Raw genomic sequence first — 10,649 nt, forward strand, 5'->3', positions numbered from 1 at the left:
AAAGAAGCTTCCAAGGATCTTGGCAAAGCATAACCAACCCCCGTTCTTCTATTTCTAGGGGCTTCCACCTCTTCACAAGATTTCTCAAATGTAATCCTTTGTTCAACAATTTTATCTAACTCTTTTCCCTTACTCAAATCATAAATGGGAGGGTGAGAGAAATTTACCTCCACAACGCTTTCAAATCCAATGGGAGAAGGTTCTTCTTACTCAAATGATTCTTCACCACTAAGACTTGATGCTTGATCTTCATCACCAAGGGAACTCAATTCTTGCTCTATCCCGTCCAATTCTTCATATGGAATATGCTTCAGAAGATGTGCACTTTCCCCCTTAGCACCAATTATAGCTTCCTCCAATTGTTCCAATACAAAGCAACTTCCCTCATTTTCCATCAATCTCTCCTTCATGTTATGATCTTCATTTGACTCTCCACATGTAGCCATGGGAGTTCCTTGAGTATTCAACCGTTGGGATGCTAACCGGCTTACTACCTCATCCAAGGCGGCCGTGAATTATTGCACATCCCTTTTCATCTCCTCTTGTCCTTGAACAAGAACATCAAGGATGTCATCCATTAGAGGTTGGGGTGAATGGAAGGGTTCATGATCTTAGGGGAAGGATTCATAGTAGGAAGGTGGTTCATCTTGGTAGAGTTGTGGTGGTTCAATATTTTCCATTTTCTCCACTTGTTGCACAACACACTCCATGGTTGCTTGAAGTTGATCAAATATTTCTTTGAGACGATCCCTTGATTCTTGTTCCTCTTGGATAATATGATTAGGATCATATGGCTCTTGGATCAATGGACATGAGTATTCTTCCATGGGAGGTTGTGGTGGGAAGTAGAACTCATCTTGTGGTTGAAAATTGTCATACATTGGAGGTGGTTCATCTTGGTAATAGTATGAAGGGGATAGCTCTTGAAAATGTTATTGTTGGAATGGTGGTGGCTCTATATATGGTTCATATGGCTCATATGGTTGTTTTAACGGTGGATATGGATGAGGGTCATATGAAAGTGGTTAGTAAGAAGGGGCTTGTGAGTTTGGTTGAGGGTTATGTTGAGGATATGGTTCATAGGCATATGGTGGTGGTTCTTGGAAGTCACAAGGGGGTCCACCATAGCCATTTGATTGGTATGCATCATAGAATGGCTCTTCTTCATAGTGCATTAGTGGAGTTTGTTGCCATGAACATTGATCATATGCATATGGCTCCTCCCACCTTTGATTATCCCATCCTTGATACACATCCTCATTAAAGCTTCCATTTCCTACAATATATTAGAAACCAAACTCATAGCCAAAGTGAGAATTCATCATAGCAAGAGAAAATGAAAATAAAATCAAATAAGAAACAAAGAAAACCAAATCCTAGAACTAGCAAGAACTAACAAAAGCAAACATATTCACACTATTCACATATATACAATAACCAATAACACAACACCATTGCAATTCCCCGGCAACGGCGCCATTTTGATGAGAAAATTTTTTTTGTGTGGTTTAGAATTCACAAATGAAGTCTCGTTGCAATATAGTTTATAAACCAACACTAATCCTTTCATAAAAAAATTTGTTTGTCATAAGTACAAACCCCTAAAATCTATAAACCGAAGTATTTAAACCTCGGGTCGTTCTCCCTAGGAATTGCAATAAAGTGTTCTTGTTATTGGTTATGAGGTATTTTTGGGGTTTTGATAAGAGACATAAAATATAAATGGCAATAAAATAAACTAATAGCTACAAAGGTCTTGGCAAGGGTTGGTGGTCAAGGATCTGTATCCCTATCATGAACCACAACATGATAATTGGCAAGGATCAATCCCACTAAGTCAACCCCTAACTAATAGTAGAGGAAAGTCAAGTGAACTATATCAATCCAAGTCCATAAGTCCTAGTTCTCCACCAAATCAATTAGTGAGATCTAGCGTTAATGGCTCCCAATCGTCAATCACTTGGACATTAGTAACTCAAGAATTCCTAAGTTACCTTCCTAAGCCAAGAGCATAAAATTCTACTCTAAAATTCTTCCAAGCATTTTTATCAAACACTTGAAGGCATAAAAGGAAAACATAGTAAAATTGCAAGGAAAGTAAATCTACACTACTCAATTGCAAGGAATTAAACAACAACAAATCAAATGAACAGTAAATGAACATGAAAACATAAATTGCATTAAAAGAAAAATAGAAGAACAAAAGTGTATCAACATAAAAGTAGAGAATTACATGAATTAATGCAAAACTAGAGAGAAGAGATGTAGAAGAAGAAGAATTACAAAAGAAAAAGTAAATCAAAGCATGAAATTAACCTAGATCTAAGAATTCCTAATCTAGATCTAACCTACTCCTAATTCTAGAGAGAAGAGAGAGCTTTTCTCTCTAGAAACAAACTAAAGCATGATAAAACTAAACTAATGATCAAAAGTATGTAAAGTATGTTAATTCCCCTTCAATGTTTGGCTTAAATAGCACCATAAATGAGTTGGATTGGGCCCACAAGGCTTCTAAAATCGCTGGCCACGAGCTGCATTCAGTAAATCATGTGCACCCATTAACACGTACACGTACTGTGCGTGTTCGCGCCCCTATGTGCGATGCAACTATAACAAATCTTATATCATTTCGAAGCCCCAGATGTTAGCTTTCCAACGCAACTAGAACTACCTCATTTGGACCTCTGTAACTCAAGTTATGGTCAATTAAGTGTGAAGAGGTCGGCTTGACAGCTTTTGCGATTTCTTCATTTCTTCATGAGTTCTCCATTTTTACATGTTTTTCCTTTATTCCCTTGATCCAATATTTGCCTCCTAAATCTGAAATTACTTAACAAACATATCAAGGCATCTAATGGAATCAAGGTGAATTAAGATTAAACAATTAAGGGCCTAAAAAGCATATTTTCACACTTAAGCACAAATTAGGAGACAATCATGAAACCATGCTATTTCATTGAATAAATGTGGGAGAAGGCGATAAAATCCTCTAAATTCAACACAAGATAAACCCTCCAAATGGGTTTTATCAGGTCCACATTGCGTGCGAGTTCGCGTACGCATGCCCATCAAAATTGGTAAAAAGCTGTTAAGTTCTGCAGAAATCACTTCTGCACACCAAACTTCCGACGCGCATAACGTTTTCGTTAAAAATCATTTTTAGTCCGTTCTTCGAACGGCATAAACTTCATAGAAACAAATTTCATTTGAAATATGTTTGACAATATTTGAGGGTTTGGAAGATGAGTTATGGCCTGCTGAAGTTGGTCAAAAATCAAGTTTCACAAAAAAATGCCGATCCTCTATTTTTACCAAACTTCCATTTCAAAATGAATATGTTACACCTCAAAACAATACTAAATATATTCTATACCATTATATATGCATTCCATCTCTTCCACATATACCAATTACTCAGTTATGTTCACTTCTATTGCACACAATCCAAGAATCAAGACAACAAAACTCATGTTTATCAAAATATCATCATCATAATTCATTATTATCATCAAACATCATAATCATCATTGTTTAGCACATGCTCATAATCAATTTTCAAGATTTTCACCAAATTGTCTAAACTTTAATAATTCATCATAGTTCAACCAAACCTACGGCTAACTAGCCCACGTTCTCACGTTACATTACACATTATCTACGAGAAACCAAAACTATATCTTTGCCGATTCCTCCCTAAGCCTGGAATGCCACAAATATCGCCGTTCCACAAACATTCCAAGCTCTAAACACACACCAAACAGGAACCCCACCTCCAAGGATCCAAAATCAAGCTCCCAACATCACCAATTTTCCTCCATGTAATTCACTTCCTCCATGGTGGTCTGAGCAGCATCACCAACGTTTCCTTCATAGGGTGCATCTTGAGTGTTGACAGCTGAAACTTGTATTCCACTTAAGTGTTGGGAGATCTTGTTAATTTGTTGGGACATAAGCTTGTTTTGAGCCAAAATGGCGTCCAGTGTGTCCACTTCCATGACTCCTCTTTTCTGAGTAGCCCCAATGTTCACAGGATTCCTCTCAGAAGTGTACATGTATTGGTTGTTGGCAATCATCTCAATGAGCTCGTTTGCTTCCTCAAGCTTCTTCTTCATGTGCAGTGATCTTCCTGCAGAGTGATCCAGTGACATTTTGGCCATCTCAAAGAGGCCATTAAAAAAGATCTCTAGTACGGTCGAATCTGAGATCATATCAGAAGGACATCTCCTGATCAGCTGCTTGTATCTCTCCCAAGTCTCATAGAGGGATTCTCCCTCTTTCTATCTGAAGGTCTGGACTTCCACTCTAAGCATGCTCAGCTTTTGGGGTGGAAAGAACTTGGCCAGAAATCCAGTGACCACCTTCTCCCATGTGTCCAGGCTCTGTTTGGCATGAGAATCCAGCCATAATTTTGCTTTGTCCCTTACAGCAAAAGGGAAGAGCATGAGCTTGTAAACCTTGGGGTTCACTCCATTTATCTTAACAGTATCACAGATCTGCAGAAAATTAGATATGAACTTGTTGGAGTCCTCCTACGGGAGTCTATAAAACTGTCAATTTTGTTGTACCAGAGTGACCAGTTAAGGCTTGAGATCAAAATTGTTAGCACAATTGGCAGATACTGATATGTTGCGCCCATAGAAATCTATAGTGGGTGCAGTGTATGAGCCAAACACTTTCCTGGCGTGCTCCTCAGTGTTCAGATTTCCTCCAGCCATAGTGGTCTCTTCAGCTTCCTTCTCAAAAGTTTCTGTGAGATTCCCTCTGGCTTTGCAAGCTCTAGCTTGTTGTAAACGCCACCTTAAGGTCCTCTCAGGTTCAGGATCAAGATCAAGAAGGGGTTCTTTATTCCTGTTCTTGCTCATAAACAACAAAAAACAAAGAAACAGTGGGAGTCTCTATGTCAGAGTATAGAGGACTCCCAGTGAGATATCCTAAAAAAATAAAGATAAAGTAAGCAATTAACAAAAAGATTCGAAAATAAAGATGGAAGATTTAGTTTAAAAACTTTCAAAAATAAAAAAGAAATGGGTTCAAAATTTTTTTAATTCAAAAAAGAAAGAGAAAAAATTAAAGAAACACCAAAGTTCAAATTTGAAATTAAATGAAAAATAAAATAATTGAATTAAAATTTTGAAAATTAAGGAAAAGATAAATAAGATAAAGATCAAAAATCAAGAAAGATAAACAAGCTAGGATTCAAAAATTAAAAAAAAATTTATTAAACCAAAAAGAAAATCACTAACGGGACACCAAACTTAAATCAGAAAATAAAAGAAAATAAATAAGGGAAAATTCGAAAATAAAGGAAAATAAAAAAGCAAAAATTCGAAACTTAAAAGAAAAGGTAAATAATAAAAAAATAATAAAAATACCAAATCCAAGCAACAAGACAACCGGTAGTCGTCAATCACGAACAATCCTTGGCAACGGCACCAAAAACATGGTGTGCGAAATTAGAACTTTCACAACTTTACCGGCAAGTGCATCGGGTCATCCAAGTAATACCTCAGGTGAATGAGGGTTGATCCCACTAGGATTGTCGGATTGAGCAAGCAATAGTTATCTTGCTGGGCTTAGTCAGGAAAACAATAAAAAGGGTTGTTGTTGAGAACGCATAAAACAAAGCAATAAGGAAAGCAGTTAAAGGTTTGGTATAAAACAATGATGAGAAAACAGTTAAGGTCTCGAAGATGTTTATTTTACCAGATTAAAATTTCTGACCAATTATTTTAACAATGAGTGATTCATTCTATGGCAAACCATTAGTGATTAAACCCTAATCTATTAGTGATTTAATCTCCTCTAATCCTCATCAAAAGCCACTCTCGTGGTCATTCAATTCGAATTAAAGGGTGAAGTTCAGAAAACTAGTTTAGCACCACAAAAACCTCAATTACCCAAAGCTAATAGGATTTTATGTCACTTATCCGATTAGTTCATGTAATTAGCAGTTTAGGAGGAGTGTTTTCAAGCTGTAGCTCAAGCGAGATAACTCTCTCGAGAATCACAAGAGCTCATGTAGAATAAGGGTCATACTCTCGTTCCACCCAGATTCATAAGATTAAGAACGAAAACAACACCTTAGAATTAAATCAAACATTAATTAAAATAGAAGAATAATAATTTTAATCCATAGAAAAAAACAGAGCTCCTAACCTTAACCAGGAAGTTTAGTTGCTTATGACTTATAGAGAAAGCAGGGTTTTGAAAAGTTCGGAAGGAAGAAGATCTCCTAAACCTAAGTGATCTTCTCTTTAAATACTAACATAATAATAAATGCTAAACCTAAAAGATATTATTTTAAAGTAAAAATTACCAAGATAAAATAAGATAAGACAAATAAGTGTTAAAATCCACTTGGAGGCCCAATTGTTGTGTGAAATGGAAAGCAAGCTGGCGTTCAACGCCAAGATTAGGCGTTGAACGCCCAGAAGAAAGTTTGTGCTTCTGACTTCATGCTCCCCTGCTAGCATTGAACACCATTTTGGGCGTTCAGCGCCTACGGGGAAGCTGACAGCATTTTTGTTTCTTGCTCCAGACTTCTCCAAACTGCTCCGAGTTTTCTCCTAAAATCATAAAAACACACGAAAAACTTAAAGTAGCATCTAAAGGTGAATTTTTCACTAAAACCGAATAAAAATACATAAAATTTAACTAAAAATAATATAAAAATGACTAGAAAAAGGGTAAAAGATGCTCATGCATCAAGGGGGAATGGTTGTGGGGATGGGGTTGGTTAAATGTGGTTATTATGGTAGTGAATTGTATATGGGGGTATATATATAGAGATTAGAGGGGGGTTAACGGGTGTGTTAAAGATAGAGGGTTGTTGGGGGCTTGGTTACGGGAGAAAATTTGCGGAATGGAGGGAGTGGGGCTTGTGATGGGAATGGATGAGGTTTGGGGTCAATAAAAAAGGAAGTTGAGATGGGATTGGGGAGGGGATTTGGGGAAGATAACTATCGGGGGGTGGGTAAAATGAATCAACAAGATTCATTATCAAAATATGCATGATTTTGTGCGGAGGAGTCAAATTGGGATACTGGCGCCAAACTTGGGAGTGGTGGTATTTGGCGCCGCATGTCCCGCAAGAATTATGTGCATAAGTCCCTCCTGGTGCCAAATGCCAGTGATGCGGCGTTTGGCACCGAAACGCTGATTTCTTTTTTTAGCCAGTGTGGCACCAAACGCCAGGGGCGCCAAGTTTAGCACCACCCTGAGAGAGAGAATTGCCTCCTTCGTCTTCATTGGTGGCACCAAACTTCAGCAATCTAAGTTTGGCTCCACCTCTCCAGTAAAACTCCTTCAAACACACGTAGCACCTGGTGCCAAACATGGAAATCCCAAGTTTGGCGCCACCCTTCCAGGGTAAAATGGCTCCAAATAGTATCATATGTGGCACCAAATTTGGACTATCCAAGTTTGGCGCCAATCAATCCAAGTTAAATGCCTCTAGTGTGTCGAAAATTCCTTCTGATTGCATCTGTTCCTCTTTTAATCACACCGCATTATCAAAATACATATAAAACAAAGGTAAAATAGTAGAACTTCAAATAAAACTAAATAAATTCAAAGCATAACTCAAAACTAAGGATACGAAACATCGGGTGACCTCCCGACAAGCGCTTCTTTACCGTCACTAGCTTGACGGTCAGTTCTGCTAAGTTAGCAGATGAGTGAATCTTTGGCAATCAATCTCTCCTCCAAGATAATGCTTCAACCTTTGGCCATTGACTGTGAACCTTCTATCAGAGTTCTCAACACTTGAAGTTCCACATGACCATACGATGAAACTCTGGTTACCACAAAAGGGCCTAACTACCCGGACTTCAGCTTTCTAGGAAAGATCTTGAGCCTTGAATTGAGCAATAACACTTGTTGGCCTGGTGATAAACCCTAATTTTGTTGTTTATCTTGTGCTTAATTTAGTGGGTTTTATCAACTTATCTCACATTTATTCAATAAAATAGCATGGTTTTGTAATTCTCCCTAAATTTGTGCTTAAGTGTGAAAATATGCTTTTTAGGCCTTAAAATAGCTAAATTTAATTCACTTCAATTCCATTCGATGCCTTGATATGTTTGTTGAGTGATTTCAGATTCATAAGGCAAGTATTGGATGGAAGAAGTGAAGAGAAAAGCATGCAAGAAGGAGAATTCATGGAAAAACAAGGATTTGGAGTGCTTAGAGTGACGCGCATGTGTGACAGACGCGCACGCGTGAAGAGGTGCATCGTCAAAGGTGATGCGTACGCGTGACAAGAAAAAGCCAGATGACGCGTACATGCGACCCATGCGCACGTATCACAGCCTGCATGTGACCTCATTAAAGTGAAAATGCTAGGGGCGATTTCTGAGGTTCCCAGGCCCAAATCTAACTCATTCCTGAGGCTATTTCATGAATAATTCAAGCTTGGACAAAGGGGAGCAATTAGTTCTAGGTTAGCATCATGTAGGTTAGTTTTTTAGAGAGAGAAGCTCCCTCTTCTCTCTAGAATTAGGGTTTTAGGTTAATTGCATCTTAGATCTAGGGTTTAATTCTTGTTTTCATCTATTTTTCCTTGCAATTTCTTGTTTCTACACCTTTGCTTTCTTAGTTTTACTTGCTATTTCCTTTATTTTGTTGCTTTTATGTTCATGACTCTTGTTGGATTTGGATTTCCTTCTTTAATGCAATTTGATATTTCTTTGTTTATTGTTGCTTAATTGAGTAGTTATTGTTAATTCCTTGCAATTGGTAGTTGTAGATTTTACTATTTCTTGCCATTTACCATGTTTTCCTTTTATGCCTTCCATGTGTTTGACAAAATACTTGGTTGGATGTTAGAGTAGATTTTTGAGCATTTTTGGCTTAGAAAGAGAAATTAGGCAATCTTGAGTCATTAATACACAATTTAGATTGGTGATCTAGAGTTGTTAGTTAATATTGTTTCCATTGACTCTAATCTCTTGCTAATTCAATTAGTAAGTTGATTAGGACTTTTGGATTGAGATTAACTAGTCTTATTTGACTTTCTTCTTATGTTGGAGATGATATTGTACTTTCTCCCGATGTTGAAGATGACGAAATAGGATAGATTCTTGTTAATCATTGTATGATAATTAATGATTAGGATAGAAAGCCTATATTCTCAATTCTTGCCATGAATGTCTCTCTTTATCATTTGCTTTCTTTAGTTGCTTGCTTTATTTCCTTGCCATTTATTTTCTTGCCCTTTTTACCAAATCAAACCCCCTGCTCCTTCATAGCCAATAATTGATCACTTCATTGTAATTCCTTGTGAGAGGACCCGAGGTTTGAATACTTCGGTTAATTTTCATTGGGATTTGTACTTGTGACAACCAATTTATTAAAATTTGATTGAGAATTATTAGTTGGTTTGGAACTATGATTACAACGAAGAAATTCTATTTCTATTGAGGAATTTCTAGACCGACAATAATTCTCACTATCAAATTTTTGGCGCCGTTGCCAGAAAATTGCAATGGTGTTATGTTATTGGCTATTGTTCATATGTGAATATTGTGAATATGTTTGCCTTTTGTTTGTTTGTTTGTTTTTGTTAGTTTTAGGATTTGGTTTTCTTTGTCTCTTGTTAGTTTTTATTTTTATTTTCTCTTGCTACTATGAATTCTCACCCCTTTGGCTACGAGCGTGGTCACAACTATGTTGTAGGGAATGGAAGCTACAATGACAAAATGCATCAAGGAATTGGAGATCAAAGATGGGAGGAGCCCCAAGCTTATGGACAATCTTCTTGGCAACAACCTCCTCTGGTTTCTTATGGGTACAATCCAACTCCTAATGCATACCAATCTAATGTATGTTGTAACCCTTATTGTGATTGTCAACCACAACCACCACATACATATGACTCCTTCCCTCAACATAGCCCTCAACAACCCTACCACTAAACACCCCTATATGACCCTAACCCATATCCACCATACTAACCACCATATGAACCATACCTAGAGCCACCACATTTCCAACACCAATACTCCTAAGAACTACAATTTCTATATGCACCACCTCAAGATGATCACCAATATGAACCACCTTCCAACTACAATACCTTTCCTTCAAACAATGAACCCTCTCTTCCACCACCACCTTCATTGGACCAATCTCTCCAACCCCTAATGCGAGAACAACAAGAACTTCTAATTCATTGTCTAAAGCAAGAAGAAGAGCAAAAGATGCTAGGGGAACTCGTGGCTAGCTTGACCGAAGTGATGAACCACGTGGTATCATTGTGCTCAAGTATCCAATACACTCCCATTGTTGAATGTGGAGGATTAGTTGAGGAGCACAATGAGAAGGAGAATTTGGAGCTTCAAGGTGAAGAAGAGGAGTTAAAGCAAGAAGTGCAACAAGAGGATGAGATAAAGATAATTGAACCAAAAGAAGTGGTTGAAGACTTAAGAAATGTTGAGTACAAAAAGGAATCTCAAGTTGAAGAGCCTTCTTCCACGGAGTTTGAAATTGATGTCAAGGAGGATATTGCACAACCTCCAAGGCATATTGAGAGTAAAGAATTGGAAGAAATGGCACAAGCATCAACTTTCCCTATCTATGATGATTCCGCATCAACATATGATCCTTTTGAGCTTGAAGAAATTGGTGAGGAAGAATGTGAACTTGAGGAA

The sequence above is a fragment of the Arachis hypogaea genome, chromosome 11 (genome assembly GCF_003086295.3).
Source record: "Arachis hypogaea cultivar Tifrunner chromosome 11, arahy.Tifrunner.gnm2.J5K5, whole genome shotgun sequence".
Classification (NCBI taxonomy): Eukaryota; Viridiplantae; Streptophyta; class Magnoliopsida; order Fabales; family Fabaceae; genus Arachis; species Arachis hypogaea.